We start from the raw sequence: 3,732 nt of genomic DNA on the forward strand, positions 1-3,732 counted from the left end.
TTTTCTTATTTCTCACTTTTTTCCCAAAATGTAGCTCATAGAAACTGTTTATTAAGAGTATTGGCTCGTAATGAAGACACGGTATCTTAAGTTGGAAGTCAATTCCTGTCCTCATTCAAGTTTATATTTCTTATTTTGGATTTGACTAAAACTTTAGAAGAAACATGGTTTAATATGCGTTATCTTACAGTTGAATTTGCACAATAATTTTGTTTAGACTGTGAGAAACCATGGCTTAACTACATGGCTTTATCCATACTCACTTCGAACGCGAAATTATTCTGAAATCTCAATCTTTTAAAATTATATTTAAATAATAAGTAAACAGAGTTAAATAGGCAAGGAATAAGCTCATTGTTAAAAGCACCATGATTAGAACTCTCTTCTTTTTATGTTATGTCATTATATTGTGTAAGTGCATTAAGCATTGAACTATTGAAAAAATATAATTTGATCACCTACGTAGAATTTATGTGAAATTCTCTCAGTTTCATTTGCAAGATGTTACTACCCAACCAAATAGGAAATATCACCTAGATATCATCCATTTATGCAGCGTGATTCTTTTAGAAAATCACAACGCTTTCTTTAAATTTCAAAATTCAGAAAATCCTTTCGATTTAGTTTGTCACAGGAAGATAATTTATTGGTAAAATTCGCCATCAATTCGAAGTGTTTCTTTTTTCAAACAAAATATAGCCTTTTAAAGATGTTATTGTTTAATGCTTAGGGATTTGTTAGTTTGTGATCTTGTGTTCCTCTTTTCAATTGGCACTTTTCTTTATTATTGTTACATTAAACAGTCTTGTAAAATTGTCGCATATTTAAGTCATAAGTTCTAAAAACTCTTTTTCCGTTATAAAATATTAATACTTATCCGAAAATTCGAGAAATCTGTGAAGACTTTATCTACAACGCTATTGTACAGATATACAGTGTGCAAAATAAAAATAAAATAAAAACATACCTTCCTGAAATTTTGGTTTTTAAGGTTCGACTGGGTGACTACAAATATGCTAATTAATTAGAGCAGGACAATATTTTAAGTTACTAACTGAGACACAAAAACGCACTTTCTATTAATAACTTGGGCGATAGGGCTGGAACGGCAATCCTACAACTTCTCAGTAAACTTTCCGTGAAGCGGGATATTTATTAGCAGTGGATTCCGTCCCACGTTGGTCTATACAGGAATGAGATCGCTGACTCGCTGGCAAAACTTGGCACAAATAAACCTCTGTAGGAAAGTTTGGCACTCAATTCCTTGGAAATTCCTCCATTAGAAAGAAAGGTGTCCAGCTAGTCTGGAATACTCCCCCAGTACATATCTGGTACTCTGGGGATAAGCCGGGTCGTGCTATGACCTTCAGAGGTAATAGAGGCGATCAGACAGCGTTCACTAGATTCATCAGTGGTCACATAAAGTGTGTGAGGTATGAACAGCAGCGAAAGGTCTATCCCACCTGCAACAAATGTTTCTCTAGTGCAGCCAGCCCGGCCCAACTCCTTAGCTTAGCTGTGAGGGTTTTCTGCGCGACCCGGTCTTGTTTTTTTATTTCCTGAGGGTGAATGGACTCATGGACCTGGTATAGCTCCGCTAGACCAGTGGGGATGAGAAACAACAACATAAAATTGCCTTTTTTCGTCGGATTCGGATTTTTGACCCTCAAAATACAGACAGTAGCAGCAATCTGGAAAATATGGTCAAAATAATTAGATTAGGTGAGGGGTCCAAAGTATAGATCTCTTGATATTACTTTCTGCGTATTTCGCCATAACTCGAGAAATGTATCAAGCGTATTGAACAATTTTTGCACAGAATTACAAAATTCGTTTATTCAAAGATAATTCCATTCAAAATATAACTTTTAGTAAATATTTATTGAAAATTCAATAATATTCGAAAAATTTTGAATTGTAAGGTATGAAACTTTTTGCATCATTTTAAAGAATGCAATTTTAAATGGCAAAATACTTAAGGAAAATCAGTCGAATAGTTCCTGAGAAATACAATTTTGAAAAAGCCGTATTTTTAAAAATTTGATTTCTCAGGAACTATTCGACCGATTTCAAGCAAAATTTTGCATTTTGCCTTTAAAAATTAAATTCTTTAACATGATGCAAAAAATTTTATACCTTACATTTAAAAAATTTTTAATTTTTTATTAAACAAAATAAAAAATAATAATAATGAATATTTTCTAATGGTTATATTTTGCTTGGTTGTAAAAACGAATTTTATAATTGAGTGCAAAAATCTTTAAATTCTCTTTCAAAGTTCTCGAGCCATGGCGAAATACGCATAAAGTAAGATTAACATTACGGGGTACGAACTTCTGATCAATCTCCTGACCAAACTAAGGAGACCATATTTCCCAGATTATGGCTAATTTTGGGTGTTAGAAATCTAAAACCATCGAAAAAAGGGTATATACGTATTCAGAAAAAGTGTGTCTGAGTTCGTAACTTAGATTAGTATCTGCACTAATTAATTAGCATATCTAAGATCCTCCACTCGAACCATTTTTTATTTTTTATTTTATGACCGCCGTTGAACAGCCGACCCAATTTTTGGGTTCACAACTACTAATGTTCAACGCCGTAGCCTTGTAATTTTGAACCAATACAGAAGACAAGGAAACTCCTGGATCAGTACCCCCAGAGGTATTGATTTGTTATGGGAACATGGAGGACTTTGAGACTCGACAGATTTAACGTGCATCAGTCACTTTACTACACAGGGGAATCTTCGACCGGCGGGGACCGAACCCACGAATTCTTGGACATGGTTCCGGCGCCCCACCGATCAGGCTATCCCGGCCTAGTAGCGACAATTTATTAGAATTATTGTTGCACCGCACCTGTGGACCTGCTACAAGGACTCGAACCATTAATAATATTGAGTCCTGAATCTCTTCTGTATATCCGATCATTAGATATCAAAAGTTATTCATGGTGGTCCGTTTTTTATTTTGAGCACTGTGCATAGGAAGCTTCCCACATTTTTTGATATCTTCTAGATAATCTAATATAAGGCACTCCCCTGGTAATAGTTTTTAGTAAGCTGAATTCCACAGCAGTAATAAAGCTAAACTGTTGAAGTGAAATAAATAAATATAATAATTACAGCATTAGTAACATTTTGATGTCAGAACATTTTTTTTTAACATTTCTGTAGAAATGTGTAGAATTTCATATCATTTCATCAAATAGTTTTTGAGTTATGACAGTGAGAAGCACGCTTGGCTAAAATATTTGGAACATGGCATCGGTAATTTTTTTTTCACTGTAACAGCGCCATTACTGTATGTTCATTATAGAAACAAATACTTTAATTTTGTTAAAACTAAAACTTGGTGGGAAGGACGATATAATTATAAAATGTGTGGTATAGTGACATAGGTATTAATTTATTTTTATGATAGTAAATCATTGGTTCTAAAATAGAATTTATGTAAAGAATCAATCCAAGAAAATATAAAAATTAAATAAATTCTTGAACCTATTCTAAAACACGGTAGTGTTACACTGTAAAAAAATGGTTTTAAACCGGCAGCTGAATTGTTTATACAGAACCATAAAATTTATGAAGTAAATCCGCAGCCTCTACTGTTTTTCACTATACAAAAACAAGTTTTTTCAGTAAAAATTACGGAGAACATTCGAAATTAGACTGATTTTTTATTGAAACAAAACAAGTTTTAAAAACAAAAATAAGTTTGTTGTCTGAAT

The sequence above is a fragment of the Parasteatoda tepidariorum genome, chromosome 8, assembly GCF_982258835.1.
Source record: "Parasteatoda tepidariorum strain Cologne lab strain chromosome 8, Ptep-v5.0, whole genome shotgun sequence".
Classification (NCBI taxonomy): domain Eukaryota; kingdom Metazoa; phylum Arthropoda; class Arachnida; order Araneae; family Theridiidae; genus Parasteatoda; species Parasteatoda tepidariorum.